Below are 21,047 nucleotides of genomic sequence, written 5' to 3' on the forward strand. Positions count from 1 at the left end.
CCCCATACTAGTCATGAACCAGTATCTAGGACACTTACTCACAACTTGGAAAGAACTTGGTTCTTTTAGAAGACAATTCTGTCTAGAGGTTCCTTCAACCATAGATATCCTGTTTTATAAAACTGAAGGACATTGTGGCCAGCAACAATTAAAGTAGAAGATATAAAGTTTCGTTGCTTATGCAGCTGCATGTGAACCATTCAAGGATAAGCAAGTATAAGAACTCCATCAAATGATAGAGTTGCTAAGTTAGCATGTATATTTACAGATTTCAATTCTGAGCTCCATAGCACTATTTATTGGATTTCAGTTCTTCTGACCCAAATGATACAGAATTATAGACAGATGCTAGTCTATAAGTTCTTTAGCTAATCATGCCCCCTCTAAAAATTTAAGTGACTTGTGTAAGGTCATGCAAATTGCAAATAAAAGAGCTTCTTAGGATTAAAACCCACATTATATAGCTGTGTATCTCTTTCTACTATATCATATGCCACAAACATCAACACCATTAAATAAAATTTATCAGGAGAAGTTTCTTCACTCTTACAAAAGAAAGAGGAAAATTATAAAGGAGGATAAAGGAAAGAGAGAAAGGAGATAAAGAAACAATTACATTAACACGGAAGCTGTTTGCTGCACAGAGATTGGGAAATCAACTCTATTATGAATTTTTAAAATATGCATTAGTCACTTTTTTTGATAGATCTGATTTTTAATAATGATGATGATGTTTAAGGATCTCAAGGGTCTTCATGCCCCTTCCTCTTGCTACACTTCCTCCTAGCAAGAAGTGTCTTGCTGTCAACAATTTCCTGAAAGAAGGCCTGGGACAGCTACTGTCTTAAGCAGAAAGAGAACACATGATTTTTCACAGGAGGAGAGAGCTCAGCCCCTGAGGAAGTTAAGAATCCCAAAGCAATTAGTGCAGCTGTTGTCTGTAATTTCCTCAGTTCCCAACTGGAAGAGTTTTGAATCACCAAGCTGCCTTAGGGATTGAAGACAAGCATAAACTAAAGTCACATCTTTCAGGCAAAGAGGGAAAAAGAAAAACAAAAATGAAAAGTTCCTATCAAGTAAAAAGAAATCGTTTGCAAAAGGAGAATAAAGAACAAAGGGCCTGGAAAGGATCTTGAGAATTTCTCTAGCCTTGAGGTTTCACATGCAGGGCAGGCAAAACTCCAGGGCATGACCTTAACCACATTAAAATATAACTGGGAACGATTTGATAAAAATAAAGATACAATTAAACATAGGTGATGTTATATTTTAAAACTAAGTCATTATGCTGCTTTTAGTATATTTATGCATAGATTATGGCTTCTACTTCTACTTGAATCTGAAACCACTACTGTTACCTATTCCTAGACTCCAGGTAAGCTCACATGAGGCAAATAAGAACCACAAACTCCAACTCTTCCTCAATAGCAATCTAATATTCTTACAACCCTGAACAGAATTTGTTTGTTTTTTTTAATCAAGATATTAGGAGACATTCTATTTTCCAGAGCTAAGGTCCAGCAAGCAGAGAGTACCCTGAACTTGGCAGAAAAACAATCCTTTGGCTCACCTTCTGGATGATCTCACCCTCTGACAAAATCTCATAATTATTGTATTGCTTTGACCAGTACCAGGTGTTCTCTGAGCTAAGAGCACAAGACAAATTCCTAGGAGCTCCAATCATGAAGCTCTGCTTTGAATCATACTTATCACACTATTGCTGTTGCTCCTCATTTTCAAGGTTATAGTTCACTGAAAAGTCATATGTAATAGTATTGAGATCTAAAGCATTAAAGCACGTTCCCCTCATGGGGGAGTTGGTGGATGTGGTGCCTGCAGAAATGTCTAATCCCCCTCCTTACTTGCAAACTGCTTCCCTCACTTAGAAATTAAACTTCTGTTTGATTCCTGACTCTCCCATTGCTAGCCTGCTCAGTTTGGCTCCTGCCGTTCACAAGCTGACATCCCTTTTTTTATGGTCATAATCTTGTTATATTTAATGATATCACCAAAAGTGAAGTCATTGAGTTGGAAGTTGAAATTTGATTTCACCAAATAGTCTTCAAGACTAATCATTTTCCTACCAAAAACATATATATCCCAGCTTTCAGTCTGGGCATGAAGGATAATTTAACCTGGACTGCTATTTTTTGTCAAAAGTTGACCCATTTTCAGTGGTTTCCTGTTTCTATGAATTAAATCAAGGTGAGTGGAGGAGAAGGAGTTCTAAATTCCTAATTTAAATAGGAACTAAAATTAAGTATTTAGTCATGTATTTAGTATTTAGTCATTTAAGTATTAAGTCACAAATTTGAGAATGTGAGATGGAAGTTGGAGATTAAGACAAAACTTGAAAGAGAGTTATGCTGGTTTTCATAAAAGAAAATTCCAGAGAAGTACATCTCATTGCAATTAGGTGTTAAAAGTGTCCAAAAGTATCTCTAGTCAATACTTGAGGTAGAAAGTTGGCCTCTGACTTGTATGGGATAGTGTTCCCACCTCCAAAAATGCTCATACTGCTCACTATGATGAAAAAGAAAGATATATGTGGTCTTCATAGATGCCTTAACTTTGGGTTTATGGCCTGTTTAACTTTGCAATGTATCCTGAGTCATATGATATTCCCTCCACTAAGGGAATCTGATGGGAACCTAGATGGGCATTAGGTGGGAAGATGTGATTAAAGCATTAAAAGTCTGCCATCCATTAAGAGCCATACTGATTGGATGGAAGTGAGTTTAGGATTGTAATCCAGTTGAATTAACTTCATCTAGAAATCCTGACTAGAATAAAATCCCTGATTGGAAGGAGGAATGGGAGGAGAATGGCAGTTTTGGGAGGAAACACACATGCTCTAAAATTATCTCACTCTCCTCTTTCATTTATACCTATAAAAGCCTCCATCTTCTTAGCATATTTGTCTCATCTATTAGGGAAAAAATGTCTAGGAAAATAACACACCTGAACAGAGTAATTGTCATTGTACTGTTTCCTTGAGAGGACAATGCCTTAAAACAAAGCAACAAGCCTTTAATGAATATTTACTACATGACAATCAATGAGTTCAGAGTTGGGTATAAAAGAAAGGCAAAAGACAATCTTTACTCCCAAGGAGCTCACAGTCCAATCATGGAGACTATATGCAAATAACTATATAAACCAAGTATATACAGAATAAACTGCTGATAATCTCAGAAGTAAGCAATTAGCAGAATGCAAGATTTTAACTGTGATTTGAAGAAGGTCAAAAAACAAGGAGGTGGAACAGGGGAGAGAATTTTAGGCATGGATGATAATCAGGGGAAAAAGTAGAGGGGAAAGTGAAAGGTTGAGTGTAGAAATATCAATGAGATCAATGTCATTGGACATAGGTAGAAGAGAAGAAGATATAAAAATATTGGAAAACCAATATATTGTATTTGTAATGCTAAAGTTTAAGGCATCACTACAGACAGGACCTTCTTCACATGTTTCATAGACAAATCACAATTACTCCTCATAATCAAGCTGATTCTTATGGGTAACAGACTAAGAGAAAATATAAGATTGGTAAAATAAGGCATAATCTAAGAGCAAACCCAGGATAGGATAAATTGGGAAATAGAAAGATGTATAAGAAGTGGCTAAATTTTACATGATAAGGAAAACTAAGTGAGGATATAACTATGTGATACAAAAGTATCCAGTATATTCAATAAAGTAGTTCATCAGATCAAGCAAAAATTGGTCAAACTGATTTTCTCTGAACACTCCCTACCATTAATTTAGGTGAAGAGTTTATCAATGCAATAAGATATAGGAAGAGTAGTGACCTCAATGTGGGCTAGCTTACAGAAGCTATGATCAAAATGAAGCCAGAGGTCTGGAACCTGAGGAACTAAGGATGTCTGGTTGCAGAAAGTTGGAATGAGATGGAAGGTTAGAATCAGAAGGCAGAATTACATGAAGAGCAAGGGTTAGGGCAAGTAATGATTCAAAAGCCAGATTGAAGAAAACTTAAAGTGCAAAAGTACTAAAAACAGAACAAGATTTAAGTTCTAATGAAGAAGTCAAAATCAAGAGAGAGCCAGGCTATAAAAACACGTGGAATCAAGACATTAGGAAAGACCATGGAGATGATTCAAGTGACCTACCTTAAGGATAATTTTTTAAAATGATCATTATCAAAACAGAGACCAATCCCAGTATTCCTAGCCTAGGTGCTGCCTGTCAAAGCTGTTGATTGGGGTCATAGGACTGAAATGAAGAGTATTGCAGAACAAAAGAGAGAGGAAGCAGGTGCTTCTGGCAGGCAGACCTGACAATTTGAATGAATTAACTGATAAATTCTGTCAAAACACTATGTCTATTTTTACATTTCAGCGGCATGAGATAGATATGAAGGGGGGTCCCCAGCAATTTGTACATCAGCTGGAGCTCTTACTTTGCTAAAAACAGAGCAGGTAATACATTTTTTGACTTTCCTAATGGCAATTCCATACTCCAAAATCCATAGAAAGTGGTCAAGGGAAGTTGTTATTATGGGTCTGATGCTGAATAATAAGGAAAAATTTGTGATGGAACAGGACCTAGTGGCATATATCTGAATTTCCTTCTACTATGGAGGCTGAGGCTGATGGATAATTTGAGCCCAGGATAGGGCCAAAGCTAATTGAGACCCACATTAATTCTAACCCTTAGGAACAAATGGTTACTGGGATGCCCAAGGAGGTGAGAATTGGCTCAAATATGAAAAATGAGGTAGGTGAAAGATTCTGAGATAATCGCTATAGGAAATGGACTACCAGTGGCAGTTATTTTCACCCAATTGGGTAAAAATAGGGAGACCAGTTCTCAAAAAAGAAAAGAAATGAAATAATAGGAATTTAGGCTGGAAGTGACTGCAGATATGTAGAAGGAATCTATATCAGTCTGATATAAACTCTTAATTTTGTTCAGAGATGGAACAGCCAGGATTCTATGGACTAAAATCATATTTTAAAATATACTCGAGTTACAGGAAACAAATTGAAAAGAGAGATAGATATGGAAAGAAAACATAGATCCTCTTAAAATCTTGGGTGAGTCCTCCTGAGTTAGAGATTCATAATGTAGAGGGAAGAGTATTTCAGTGGCAGAGTCAAGAAGGCAAAGTGAAGCTAGCAGGCTCCCAGAGGTTTTTCCTAAACAAAGTTAAATGAAACATAAACACATACATTAAAGCTATGGATCCCACAAAAAAGAAGGAAAGGAAAAGAAGGAAGGAATGAAAGGAAAAATGAAAGAAAGAAAGAAAGAAAGAAAAGAAAGAAAGAAAGAAAGAAAGAAAAGGAGAGGAGGGGAGGGGAGGAGAAAAGAGAAAGAAAAAGCAGGGAGGGAAGAAGGAAGGAACAAATTTTAGACAATAGACATTGTGGAGCATCTTCAGTATAGATCTGTCATTTTTTGGGGGGGAGGGAAATAAGGTCCAGATAGGTGGGAGATAAGAAAAACCAGCTGGAGTCTTCTTGCCCCAGTGCAGACCAGGTCATAGCAGCTGGAAAGCAGGCCAGATAAAGTCTGAACCCTGGGAACACTGGGGCAACTGATGGGACTGAGTTGGGAACAAACCAGTACATAGGCAGAACTTGGACGTAAAGGAGAAAACAAATCTCTGCATAGGCAACACCTGGGTTGTATAGGCAACATCTTGGCAAGCAATAAACCACAGATCAGATCCCAGTCCCAAAACAAAACATGCAAAACTATACACCTTAGACCCCAGGACCAAAATTCAACAACTAAAATAAGCAAAAAAAACTAAAAGATCACTAACCATAGAAAGCTATTATTTAGATAGAGATGATAAAAATGCAAGTTCAGAAGAAGAAAGCAGTGACAAATTACCTATTTGGGAATTCTCAAAGGAATTTATGAATTGGATTCAAATCCAATACCTCAAAGAAGAGTTTTAAAATATTTTAAAAACCAAAGAAGACAGGAAGAAGAAAAACAGAAATAACAAATGAGAGTCATGCAGGAAAAAATGAAAAATTGACCAATGAAATAAATTCCTTTAGAAGAAAAAATAATCAACTGGAAAAAGAATGAATTTCATACAAAAATAAAACTGACAAAATGGAAAATGAATGTGACTAAGTTAAAACTCAAATTCACCAACTGGAAAAGAATGTAAGTCAGCAAAAAAGTAAAATTAACCAAATGGAAAAGGAAAACTACTCACTGAAAAGTAAAAATAAGCAACTGGAAAAGGAAGCACAAAAACTAACTGAAGAAAGCTTAAAAATTAGAACTGGACAAATAGAAACTAAGGAAGTTGTGAGACACCAAGATTCCTTCAAACATCACCAAATGGCTGAAAAGACTGAAGAAAACAAAAATAACTTTTAGGATAGGATAGGAAAATAGATGCACAAGAGATAATTTATAAATTATTGATCTAACAGCCAGCCCAGATTACAAAGGAAAAAAAGAGCTTGGAAAAGATCTTTCAGAAAATGATCATGGAAAACTCTCCCAATATACTAGATTAAGGACAAAAATAGTACTTGATAGACTACACAGAACATCTCCAGAAAGAGACCCCAGGATCAAATCTCCAAGGACTGGGGAGTAGGACCAAGATGGTGAAGTAAAGGCAAGGACTCCCATGACCTCTCCTCCAAACCACTCCAAATACTTTTGAATAATTAGAGTGAAACAACTTTTCTACCCTAGAACACTGAGAAGATCTGAAGAAGGGGTCTGTGACACCTGGATTAGAAAGGGAAGGCAGTGTAACCCTGGCCTCACTGAGCAAACTGAATCCAGCCATCTAGGAATAGACCCTGGATCCATGGCAGCAAGGGCAGTTCCCAGATCTCTCAGCACAGAGATTGCAAGGACAGTTGGGAAGGTCAATAGGAGGCATGACTCTGTTGCATTACCTATACTCAGATTTGGGCCAAAGTCTGGGGCCTCACTATCAGGAAAAAGATCAGAAGTACCACAGAGTTTCATGCCTGCAACTGAGCAGGGCCTCCCCTCAAGGTTCCAGGACAGTAAGGCATGTTTGTGGTCATCCACTGACCAGAGCACTGGCCAGGAAAAACATCAGACCATAATGCTGAAGTGCTTATATGCCTGTATGGGAAGATGATACTGATAACTCATACAAACCTCATTTATTAGGACAGTTAGAAGGAGTATATATATATATATATATATATATATATATATATATATATATATATACAGAGAGAGAGAGAGAGAGAGAGACAACATAGGAGGGAGTTGGATTTGAAGGCATAATATATGCTAAAAAGATGAAGTTAATGGAGGAGAAAGGCATGTATGGATGAAAGGGAAAGGAGAGGTAGAACGGGGTAAGTTATTTTTTTATAAAAAATGAAGAAAAAACTTTTGCAGAAGAGTGGAAGAGGGGGGAAGGTGAAGGGGAGTGAGTCTTACTCTCATTGGAAATAGCTCAGAGAGGAATAACATGCAGGCAACTGGGTACAGAAATCTTTCTTACCCTAGATGAAAATAAGAGAGGAAAGGAATGGGAGAAAGGGTAAGGGTGTGGGGAGATGGGTTATAAAAGGGAGAAAGGGAAAATTATGGGAGAGGTTATTCAGAGGCAATATACTTTTGAGAAGGGATAGGGTTAAAGGCAAGACAATAGAATAAATGACAGTGGGGAGTAGGATGGAAGGAAATACAGCTAGCAACAGCAACTATGGGGAAAAGAATAAAACAAGTTTCTCTGATAAAGATCTAGTTTTTAAAATATTGGAAACTTAGCCAAAGTATTTTTTTAAATTTATTTATTTTAATCCATATGTACATGTATATTTTTAAGTTACAAAATTTTCTCCCACCCTCCGTTCCCACAACTCTCCCCTTAATGACGAATATTCAGGTTAGCACTATGAATGCACATTTTGATAAACGTATTTACAAATTAGTAATTTTCAGTATGAGGTATTAGGATTAAGGGAAAGAGACACATAAGAGATAATTTTTATAAAATGTTCACCAGATGTGGGAAGGTTCTGTGTGTGTGTGTGTGTGTGTGTGTGTGTGTTTTCTCTTGTTTTGTTTTTCTTCCTCTGGATGGGGATAATATAGTCCATAGCAATCAAATACAGTAGTCCTAGATCTCTGGATAGCTTAGAGGAGCTACTTCCATCAAGGTTGTTCACCTCACAATGTTGTTGTTGATGTATACATTGTTCTCTTGGTTTTATTCTCTGCACCCAGCATCAGATTCTGTAAATCATTCCATTCCGCCATTTCTGGTTTCTTATAGAACTATAGTATTCTTATACCATAACTTCTTTAGCCATTTGCCTCTAGAAAAAACGATGCTCTGAATATTTTGGAACATGTTCAAATTTTCCCTTTTTTATAATTTCTTCTGGATATAGACCTAATATTGGAATTGCTGGATCAAAGGATAAAATTGAGTAATATTCATAAAAAGTAAAAACCATTCCCAGTTTATAAATGATCAAGAGATATGAACCGTTTTCAGATGAGGTTATCAATGTAATCTCATGTAATTTTTTTTAATGTCCTATCTCACTATTGATAGAAGAAATGTGAATTGGAGCAATTCTGAGGTACTACCTATTGAATTGACTAATAGGACAAAAGGAGAAAATTACAAATGTTGGAAGGGATATGAGGAAATTTGAGACATTGGTACAGTGTTGGAGGAGCTGCAAAATGATTCAACAGTTCTGTAGAGTAATTTGGAAACAGACCCAAAGAACTATACAACCATGCCTATCCTAGGCCTAGCAATGCCACTGCTATTTCTATATTCCAGAAGAGATGAAATATTAGAAGAAAAGAATCTATATGTATAGGGATATTGATAAGAGCTCCTTTCTAGTGGAGGTAAGCTGGAGATTGAGGGGATGGATGCACAGCGATTGTGGGAATGACTGTACAAATTGTTGTCTTATGGGAATGATGAAAAAGATGCTTTCAGTAAAAAACTTACATGAACAGATACAGTGGGAAATGTAGCTTATCCAAAGTAACTGCAATTTTGTAGGATTATAAGCTGATAGAGCTGAGGATAGCTGAATATAGACTGAAGCAGGCTATTTTTTCCACTTCATCTTTCTTGAGGCTTCTGTGTGTCTGTGTGTGTGTGTGTGTGTGTGTGTGTGTGTGTCTGTGTCTGTGTCTGTGTCTGTGTGTCTGTGTGTGGCTGTTATGTTTACATGACTATTGTATTATGTTACAAATAAATACATATATGTTTTAAAAAACGCTAAAGATGATCATAGCCAAATTTCAGAATTCTGAAATAAAGGAAAAATGTTTCAGATAACCAAAAAGAAGCAATTTAAATACAAAGGAAGTATAATCAGAATTACACAGGACTTAGCTTCAACATTAAAAGACTGGAGGACCTGGAATTTGATTTTTCAAAGTATAAAGGACCTTGAATTAAATGAAGAATTTATTACCCTATAAAATTCAGCAAATTCCGTCAGAGGAAAAGATGAATTTTCAATAAAATTTAGGACTTTCAAAATTTTATCATTAAAAGAACAGAACTGAACAGAGAATTTGATATTTAAATACAAAACTCAAGAGGTATATGAAAAAAATAGAAAGGGAGATAAAAGAACAAATGCTATTCAAGAACATTGGATTATATACATCCCTGAAAGGGAAAAAAGCACTTGGAACTCTTAAATTTCTCTTAGGGTAATTAAGGGGTTGAATATAGTTGAATGATTGTACTTAAAGGATATGAGTATGGTTGGATCTTGTCCATCCTTAACATAGAAGATCAAAATGACATCATTATATTTGAGACAAATTACAGTGTATCAGACTGTGGATGATCAGATCAATGCAAACTCAGAATGTTCTACCACAGATTAGGCACAAAAAATACAGGTGACTATCTGGGCTGCTTACTCTAAGCTTATACATCTCACATTTCCTTTGAGCTATATTAAATTAGCCTTCCTCATAGAGCTCAGCACTTTCTTTAATAAGGGTACCCTATGTTGGGTCTTCCACTTTCAGTGTCTTCCATTACATACAGTCACCACTAAAGTCCTTAAGAGTACTTTGAGGCTTTATACATAATTGGATCAGAAGTTACTAAATATCTAGAGGTTTGCTGTGTAATAGGAGCAGAGGGTATGCTTACAAGTATACTTACAAGGATTGAACATAAAGAAATTAGGAAGTGAACTTATCTTAATTCATATTTTAGTTAGCAAGGGAGAGTTTTAGTACCATGGTTGGAGTGCTAAAGGACCAGAGGGAGATAGTGTACCTGATACTTTGGGTATGGCTGAGTAGGTATGGTTGGAATACTGGAGAACAATTTGGAGCTATGTCCAAAGAGCAATAAAAATATTCATTCCCTTTGACCAAATAATTCCAATTCTAGGACTATATCCAGAAGAACTCAAAAACAGGAAAAGTCTTATATGTTCTAAAATATCCATAGTAGTTCTTTTTGTAAGGTAATGGCAAAGAATTGGAAATTGAGGGGATGTCCATCAATTGGAGAATGGCTAAACAAGCTATGGTACATGGTACATGGCATCATGTTATAAATATGGTACATGAATACTATGGAATATGATTGTTCTATAAGAAACTCTAGAGAAACATGGAATGACTTAGGATCTGATGCTGGGCAAAGGGAACAGAACCAAGAGAAGAATGTATACATTAGCAACATCATTGTGAGATGATCAATCTTGATGGAGGCAGCTCCTCTCAGCAGTTCAGAAAGCTAGGACAACCATATTAGAACAGCTATGGACAATGTTATACCCATCCAGAGGAAGGAGAAAAAAACAAAACAAAAAAACACCCTTCTGGATTTGATGAATACTTTATAAAAATTATTTCTTATATATCTCTTTCCCTTAATCCTAATTTCTAATACTGGAGATAATTAATATCAAATTTATCAAAAATATGCATTTACAATGTTAACCTGATTATTGCTGCCAAGGGTAGATGGGGTGGGAAGGTAGGGTAGAAGGAAATGTTATAACTTAAATATATACATGTGCATATAGATGAAGAAAAAATAAAAAATAAATGAATAAATAAAAAAATATTTTTTTAAAAAAAAGACTACTATAAAGGAGGGAGAGAGTATATTTAGAAGGAATAGATTTGAAAGAGATTTTGCTTTGTTTGACACTTTGTTTTTGTTTTTGTTTTGTTTTTTGTTTTTTGCAAGGCAAAAGGGATTAAGTGGCTTGCCCAAGGCCACACAACTAGGTAATTATTAAGTTTCTGAGGCCTGATTTGAACTCAGGTACTCCTGAGTCCAGGATTGGTGCTCTATCCATTGTGCAACCTAGCCACCAGATTTTTGTTTTTGTGTTTTGTTTTGTTTTTTTCGTTTGACACTTTGGTTGCAATTGGAGGGAGTAGTCTTGGGAGGAGTATAAATGATTTGGTTTTACATCATACTTTGGCTCTTGAGGATTATATATACATGGAGGGGCCTTGAAAATGGGGTGAGGTAGGAAGTTATAATTTGATGTGATTTATGACTCATGAGAAGTGTATTTGTAAAGAGATAGAAGAGGGGAGGATACTTAGTGACTATGAGGCAATGCTGCTTATCAATCTATCAAGCAATCAACCTTAGAGAGTAATAATTCTATCAGGTCAGATTAAAGAAGTACATTTTGGAAAAAAGGGTTTCAAGTATAAGACAGGGTTAAAAAAATAACAACATGAAAAGAAGGACTATGCTAGGAGAAGGCTAGGTATTAGTGAAAAAATAACACCAGGTAAAGAGACATAGTATATAATATATAACAAAGTAGAGGGAAAGAAGAGAAGGTGTGAACTCTGAATAAAGCTACTCAATAGATTTGGCAGAGAGGGAATGAAACATTGCCAATTGAGTTTAAAAATCTATCTGACCCTACAAGGAAACAGGAAAAGGAAAGGGGAAAAAGGGGTGGGGGGAGACTGATAAATGTGAATGTGAAGAGAAAAGTAAAAGTAAAGTAAAAATTTAAAAGCAAAGTTAAAGGGGAAAGGAAGCAAATCATTAGTGAGGAGAAATAATGGGAAAGGAAAGAAAAAAATAAATGGAGAAAGAGAGTATGGAGGGAAATATATAATTAGTAATTTCAATTGTAAATATGATTGTAATGAACACTCCCATAAAACAGAAGAAGATAGCAGAATGATTTCAAAACCAGAATCCTACAATATGCCATTTACAAGAAACACATTTGAAGCAGAGATAAACAAAGGGTTAAAGTTAAAAGGATGGAAAAATATATTATGCTTCAGTGGAAGTAAAAAAATCAGGATTAGCAATCTTAATCTTAGATAAAGCAAAAACAAAAATAAGGATAAGGAAGGAAGCTATATCTTCTTAAAAGGCACCATAGGTAATGAAACTATATCATTATTAGACATATATGCACCAAGTTGTATGTCATCCAAATTCTTGGAGGAGAATCTGAATGAATTATAAAGAGATATAGACAGCAAACTTTAACAATGGGGAACATCAATCTCCCTCTCAGAATTATATAAATCTAACCACAAAATAAAAAAGAAGGAAATTAAAAAGGTGAATAAAATCTTAGAAAACTTAGATATGATAGATGCCTGGAGAAAATTTAATGGGGTTAGAAAATGGAAATAAAAGAATGGCTTCTATACCAAAATTGACTATGTACTAGGGCACAAAAACCTTACAAACAAATGTAGAAAAACAGAAAAAAATAAATTTGCATACCTCACAGATCATGATGCAATGAAAATTATAATTAAAAAAGAGTTATAGAATGATAAACCAAAAATTAATTGAAATCTAAATATCTTAATTTTAAAGAATGAAGACATTAAACAACAAATCATAGAAATAACCAACTATTTCATTCAAGGAAATGATAATAATGAGACATCATAGCAAAATTTAAGGGGGGCTGGCAAAGCAATTTTTAGGGGAAATATGCTATCTCTGCTTATATGAATAAAATAGAGAAATAGGAGGTCAGTGAATTGGGTATGCAACTAAAAAGCTAGAAAAAGAACAAATTAACAATCCCCAATTAAATATGAAATTAGAAAATATGAAAATCAAAGGAGAGATTAATAAAATTGAAAGCAAGAAAACAATTGGTCTAATAAGTGAAACTGAGTGGATTTAGGAACAAAAAAACACAATAAAATAGATAAACTTTGGTAATCTGATTTTAAAAAAGAAAGAATACCAAATTACCAGTATCAAAAGTGCAAAAGGTGAACCCACCTCAAAGAAGCAGAAATTAAAAAGATAATTCAGAACTATTTTTCCCAACTGTATGCTTATAAATTTAATAACCTGAGTGAAATGGATTAATATTTTTAAAAATCCAAAATACCCATATTAAGAGAATATGAAATAAAACACTTAAATAACTCATTTCATAAAGAAATATTGAATAAACTGTCAATAAACTCCCTAAGAAAAAGTCTCCAGATCCAGAGGATTCACAAGTGAATTCTATCAAACATTCAAGGAACACATAATTCCTAGTCTTTTCTACATACAATATTTTTAAAAATAGAAGGAGTTCTGCCAGATTATTTTTATGTTTCCTTTATGGTACTGATGCCTAAACCAAGAAGAGTCAAAATAAAGAAAATTATAGAATAATCTCCCTAATGAATATTGATGCAAAAAAAGTCTTAAATGCAATTTTAGGGAAGAGATTACAAGAAGTTATTACCAAAATAGTACACCATGATAAAAAAGGATTAATACCAGCTAGGTAGAGATGGTTCAATATTAGGAAAACACTCAACCCAATTGAACATGTCAATAATAAAACCAACAGAAATCATATGTTTATCTCTATAGATGCTGAAAAAATCTTTTACAAAATGCAACAAACTTTTCTAAAAAGAACTAAATGGAGTATTCCTTAATATAATAAAGCAATATCTATTTAAAATTATCAGCAAACATTATATGTAATGGGGATAAACAAGAAGTTCCAATAAGATTAGGAATAAAATAATGATGCCATTATCACTATTACTATTTAATAGATTATTAGAAATATTAACTTAAGCAGTAAGAGAAGAAAAAGAAATTAAACGATTTAGAATTATCAATGAAAATGAAAAACTTTTACTCTTTGCAGATGATATGATGATATACTTAGAGAACCCAAGAAAATCATCTAAAAACCTAGCAGAGTAGCTAGGTAAACCCACAAAAATCAATCAGTGTTTCTCTCTATGAACAACAGGTCAAGAGATCGAAAGAGAAATTCCATTTAAAGTAACTGCAGACAACATAAAATACTTGGGAATTTACCTTTCCAGACAAACTCAGAAACTTTATGAACATAATTGCAAAATACTTTTCACACAAATAAAGTCAGATCTAAACAATTGGAAAAACATCATTTGCTCTGGTTAGGCTGAGCTAATTAGTAGGAAAAAAGAAAGCTGGGAAATAATCTTCACAGCTAGGGGTTTTGATAAATGTCTCATTTCTAAAACTGAGAAATGAATCAAATTTATAAGGTTTCAAGTCATTTGATAAATGGTCAAAAGATATGAACAGGCAGTTTTCTTTTCTTTCTTTTATTTATTTTCATCAATTTGTACATGCATATTTCCAAGTTACAGAATCTCCTTCTACCCCCCTTCCTATACCCCTCCCCTCAGAGGGAACAATCAGGTTAGCATTTCACATAAATATTTTCTTAAACATATTTACAAATTAGTAATTTTTGGCATGAAGAATTAGGATTGAGGGAAAGAGATTCATAAGAGATAATTTTTATAAGGTGTTCATCAGATTCAGAAGGTTTGGTTTTATTTCCTGTGTTTTATAATATATGCTTTATAATATAATATAATATCCTTTTCTTCCTCTGGTTGGTGATAATATAATCCATAATCAATCAAATACACTTGTCTTTGCTCTCTGGACTGTTGAGAGAAGATGCCTCCATCACGGTGAACAGACAGTTTTCAAATAAAAAATTAAAGCTATATATAGCCATATAAAAATGATCCAAATCATTAATGATTAGAGAAATGCAAATTAAAACAACTCTAAGGTACTACCTCACATCTATCAGATTGGCTAAGATGACAAAAAGAGGAAAAGAAGGTTGAAGAAGTTTTGGGAGAATTGGGGCATTAATGTACTCTTGGTCAAGTTGTGAACTAATCTAACCATTCTGGAGAGCAATCTGGAACTCTGTCCAAAGAGCAATAAAACCAATCATTCCCTTTGATCCAAAAATACCAATACTAGTCCTATATCCAAAAGAAATAGTAAAAAAATGGGGAAAATTCCACAAGTTTCAAAATATTTGTAGCAGCAATTTTTTTTGAAGTAGGAATGAATTGAAAATTGAGGGGATGTCCATCAATTGAGAAATGCCTGAACAAGAAGCATGTGAATGTTTTAGAGTACTATTGTTCTATAAGAAACTATGAATGTTTGAACTCTAGAGAAGCATTGAAAGAATTTCAAGAACTGATGTTGAGTGAAGGGAGGAAAATTAAGAGAACATTATATACATTAACAACAACATTGTGAGCTGATCAACTAGGGTGGATGCAGCTCCTCTCAACAGTTCAGAGAGCTTGGCCAACCCTGAGAGACCTGTTATGCGAACCACATCCAAATTGTAAAATAAAAAGAACAAAAACACAATCTGAATAAACACTAAGTCTGCTTTTTAGCAGTCTCCTTCTTATCCCATCCAACATGCTCTCTTCCCAAGTGAGATAGATCTTTCTTGAAGCTCCTCTAAGACATTTTGAACTAAATTTTTTTCCACTGTTTTTTGGTGGGTTCTATTGCTGTATGATCTATTTAGAGGCTTCATTTAAAGTTGTTTTGGGGAAAACGCCAGGAACTTCCTCGCTTCTCACCACCATCTTGGCTCCATCCAGGAAGTCCCTCCAAACATTATCTCTCAATCATTTAGTCAACAAGAATTTAAGTGCTTATTGTGTTATTATTCAAAGTATAGAAGATTTCAATGTTAATAACAGTTGAACATGTGTCAATTGTTCTGAGACATAGGTGAACACTTCCAAATGAACAGGATGCCCTCATTGCCCTCAGCTGATCAAAAGGGAGTCAGGTTCAGATCCTTGAATCCTGAGTGGTATGGTTGAAATGGACACCTAAAGGCATCTAAAGCAGGAACACAACATTTCTAAAAGGAGCAAACAGGAGCCCTGGGGAGAGTTCTCTTTTCTTTGTGAAAGGCAGGGTCATCTTGGAATGGTTTCATCCCAAGAGAGGCATCCACCCCTTGCAATTCCAGCAATGTCTAATGAGATTGAGTTCTAATGATTATAATAATAGGAGAGCATTATAGTTCTATGAATGACAAACTGATGTTATCCTACTGTTAAAGCTATTGCCAATTATACCATAATGAAGAGTAGCTCACAATTCAAAGAGGAGGAAAGACCATACTGACAATTAGACCATTGAGAGATAGGCTTGGATGCATAAGGCTATCAAATTTTGTCACCAGGTGTCACATATGGGTTTTTGCCTAGCCTTGGTGGTACATCATGGTGTCTCACTATGAGAGAAAGCAAAACCAATTCAAGGCCAAGAGATTCCCACAGAAGCCAGACTAGCTCCATTTAGCTTGTTTCTTATCAATCAGGCCATGGAATTCTGGTAAAGCCAGAAATAAACACAGTGCAATTCATGCCTCCAATCATTTGGATGGTTGGTGTGGGTCTCTTCAATACCAAAGGACAAGTAGTAGTAAGGGAAAAACAAGACAATGTCAAGGTAACTGTCTCCAAGGACCTCATATTCTAAGGGTGGGGGGGGAACATGTAGATAACTGTATATGCAAGAACTACAGAGTAAAAATAGAAGGGCCTTTTGGGTGAGGGGAAGAGGATTGGGAAAGGCATCTGCAGAAGGTGGGATTTTAAGCTCAGTCTCAAAAGAAGTCAGGAAAGTCTGGATACTGAGGTGTGAATGAAGAGTATTTGGCAGGGGGAAAGCCAGTGGAAAACATGGAGTGAGTAGATGGGTTGTTCTGTATATGTCAGAGTAACTGAACTATAAAGGCATATATAGAAAAGAGTAAGAAGACTAGAAATTTAATATAAGAAGACTAGAAAGATAAGGAGTAGTCATGTTACAAAAAAGCTTTAAATAGAAACATAAGATTTTATACTTTAATATTTCATACTCGATTCTTCAAGTAATAGAGAGTCACTGAAGTTTATTTTCTGGGGTGGGATTGGGAGGGAGGAAGTTGAACAACCCCGTCAGACCTGTGCTTTTGGAAGACGACTTTGGCAACTGATGATATACTCAAATTTGTCTAATCCTAGAAAGAGATAGGTCTAATGTATCCTACATCCTGGAGTTGTAGAAGTAGAGAGATGATGGGAGAAAAACAGATTTGTAATAGGATGGTAATTAGGTTACCTACTGTCACCTGGATTCAGGTCCCAGAACTGAAAAGAAGATCTCTTCTCTGAGGTACAGATAGATGGCATAGGTAAAATGAGTTGGAATTTATGGTTTCCAAGGTTCCTTTCAGGTCTAACAGTCATCAGCTTGGTAAGATCAGGACTGTCCAACTAATCTAAAGTGTGAGCATGAGAATCCCCTTTATCCAAGACAGTTTCTTCTTAGGATTCTCAAATACATTTGTAAGTGTAGGTTTCAAAAAACTCCTCCCTGGGTTGAAGTATGATCTTTCCCCCTGACAAGGTGAAGGGGAAACCTTTCAGGGGAAAGTTTTAAAGATAGTTCTGAAACCTAGAAGGCAGTTAAGTGTACTGACTTGCAGCCTTCCCTTCTTTATTCTTTCCAACTTTACCCAAGTACAAATAGAGTTCATGAAATCCTGGGAATAGGACATGAGAAAGATGAGAGAAAGAGATGGGGACATGATAAAGGGTAGAAAGAAATGTAACTATTGGCAATTGGGGTTGCCACCTTTGACGATCTTGGTTTCCACCCTCCCCATCAATACACCTTCTAAAGAAAAACACATTGCTGGTTTTTAAGAGCTCTTCGGTCTTGATGTTAAAAGCCAAAGTTCAATTTCAAAACATAAAGGGTCAACAAAATACTTGGAAGAATTCGGGATACTGCCGGGCCCACAGAGATATCACCACCCCCATGCCATTCTTCACCACCCCAGGAGTATTCTAGTTTCAATAGCCACTGTGCCCACAGCTTAGAGAGTTCTCATTCTTAGCTGTTAGACAGTCAGTTCCTTCCAGGGGCAGCTCCTAAGATAGTCTGTTAACCATGACAGGGACCCCAATTTACTTCTCCCTTCCCCACTGAACCTGTCTTTCTTTGCTATACCCCATTCCCAAGTTCAATAAGCTATCTGAAGTTATATAAGTTTTTTAAAAGGGAAGGAGAAGATCTGAAAAATGATGTTCTAATAAAACAAAGAGGAAAAATTTCAAAATAAAAGGCAAAACTGTTGAAACATGCTGCTATAATTACATAAATGACATAATTGATTAACTTGGGTAGGAGATAGAAATAATGACAGGCAACCAAGTATGTATACAAAGTAATGACATAGTCTTAAGAAGAAGAATATGAGTAATGACACTTAAAAGGAGTTAGAAAAACAATAAGAACTGGTTTTTAAGAGCAAGGCCAAAGGAGGACAGAGAGGATTTCACTGAGTCATAGAGTATAGCAGAGAATATGACTAACATATAGACCTGACCAATTTGTACTATGACAATGAACTTTAGTGACTTCTATTAACTCCAGAATCAAATACAAATTCCTATTTGGAATTTAGTTTTCATAGGCTGTTTCAAACATACCTCTTAGGCCTTATTATGTAATACTCCCCTTTGTATACTCTTCAATCTTACCGAAGTGGTCTTTCTGCCACTGCTCATACATGGTATAGCATCTCCATTTTTGTCCCCAAATACATAGACTTAAAACTAATAAAAGAGATCACTTTGGAATCAGAGAACTTCATTTCAAAAACTGCTTCTGGCAACTCCTCTCGACAATCCAGAGAGCTAGGATAACTTACTTAACTGGTTATGGACTATATTATCCCCAACCAGAGGAAGAAAAACAAAATAAAACAAAATGCACAGAAAAAAAGCCCAACCCTTCTGAATCTAATAAACATGTTATAAAGTTATCTCTTATGCATCTTTCCCTTAATCCTAATTCCGCATACCAAAAAATACTAATTTGTAAATATGTTTAACAAAATATGTATGCAAAATGCTAACCTAACTAATTCCTGCTGAAGGGAGGGGAGTGCAAAGGGAGGGTGGAGGGAAATTTTGTAACTTGGAAACACGCATATACAAATGGATGAAAATAAATAAACTAATTCAAAAACCCTGCTTCTGTTACTTACCTGTGTGACATTAGGCAAGACATTTGCTGTTCTGAGTCATAGTCCCTCAACTATAACTTGGGGGTAATACATTAAAAATCTCTGTGGTCCCTTTCAGCACTCAGTCTCTCATATTATCATCCCAGGAATGTACTCTCCCTCCTCACTCCACTCTTAGAAATTCTATTTCCCTTCAAAGTTCAGCTCAAATTTCTTCCTAAATGAAGTTTTCCTGATTCTCCCAAATGCTCTCTCTCTTCTTTCCTCTGCCCAAAATACCTCATTTATATACATACGCATACATATATGCATACATAAGTACATAGATACAAACATTTACACATTATATATGCATACACATGCATCTACTCATTACATACACAAATATATAAATATATTTAATAGGCTTATTGTGTAACTATTTGCGTTGTCATCATTGTGTATCTATATGTGTTGTCAAATTGTCTCCCCTATAGAAGATATATTCCTATTGATAAGAACCAAATCACTTTTGCTTTTGTAATATCAGTATTCAAAAGTACTTGAACAGAGTAGGTACTAAATAATTATTTGTGAAAATAAATATTTGTGGATTGAATGATCAAGAAAAAAGAAAAAGTCCTTGATCTTTAATTTGATTATTTTTATTTTAAAAAGATAAAATGAAGATTTTGAAGTCAATGGCTTCTATGTTTCCTTCTAGCTTTAAATACATGATCCTTGAATTCTATGACCCATGGCAATAGCTCTGAGTGAAAAGGAGATGAATAAATGGTAAACAGAAGAATTGAAACAAAAGATAAATAATGTGATGGCAAGAAAGCACCTAGCAACCTCTCTAGACCTGAATTTCCTCATCTATAAAATGGAAAAAGAGGGCTAAATGACTTCTAATGTGCCTTCTAATTGGAAATCTATTATCCTCTAATCAAAATATTAACTTTGAGTATTCCTCAAAGATTGTGATCACAGCCAAATCACTTCTGTTTCAGTTTTTCAAACTCTATAAAACCAATGTGTATGCATGCATACACACATATTCATATATAAATGTGTGTGCGTGTGTGTGTGTGTGTGTGTGTGTGTGTGTGTGTGTGTATTGGGTGTCTATATAAAATTCTATGATGTCCCAAAATAATAGTACAATTTTAAGTCAATAAATGTCAAAGATCTATATTAGCATGAAGGGTTATAATTCAATAGTAGATATATGATTAGGTGATATTAGAGTGGGTGTTTGAAATTTGCAGATATTCTTTGAAAAAAATTGTAAGCTGACCTATTTAAATGGTCCATTTTGCTGAGAATTAGGTTTTAAAAAGACAGATATTAATCTTGATTATTGTTATGTCTTTCAAATGTTTAACTAATATAAAAAAAGACAGAAAAGTTTCATAGATCCTTGAAACTGTATCAGCAAATATTAAAACTATTTACCAAGTGAAGAGACATGGGGGCTGAGAACACAGAGTATTATAAAATTAATTAATCTATAAAATGCTTCATAGGTATCTCTATTCTTTGATGTACTGTAAAAAATGTAGAAATGACACTTAAAATGTCAAAATTGGGAAGAAAGTCTGAACAATAACAAATATATACACTGAGAAAATTCATTCAAAGACAAAACAATATTACAGGCATTGAGAGATTATTTACAAGGTATCCAATGAAGAATAAAATATCAAAGAATTGGAAAATAAATACACTATATTA

This window comes from Macrotis lagotis, chromosome X (assembly GCF_037893015.1).
Source record: "Macrotis lagotis isolate mMagLag1 chromosome X, bilby.v1.9.chrom.fasta, whole genome shotgun sequence".
NCBI lineage: Eukaryota > Metazoa > Chordata > Mammalia > Peramelemorphia > Peramelidae > Macrotis > Macrotis lagotis.